Here is a 270-nt window from a genome sequence, read left to right on the forward strand (position 1 = left end):
CTTCCGTCGCGATGAAACACCTATGAACAAAGTTATTAATGTATGCGTTGTGGATGAAAATGATTGTGATAATATAAATGAAACTATGTATCTGGAATTAACAAGTAGCGAATCTTTAAATGTAGGTGATCTGAGTGCCCAACAAAAGGACGACATAAATTTCTGAATTAGCCTGAATACCCTGATGTTTTCACTGACAAGCCAGGTCATACAAAGTCTATAGAACACGTAATCAAGCTTGAGACCACTAACCCCGTTTGTAAGAAACCT

This window comes from Penaeus monodon, chromosome 34, assembly GCF_015228065.2.
Source record: "Penaeus monodon isolate SGIC_2016 chromosome 34, NSTDA_Pmon_1, whole genome shotgun sequence".
NCBI lineage: Eukaryota > Metazoa > Arthropoda > Malacostraca > Decapoda > Penaeidae > Penaeus > Penaeus monodon.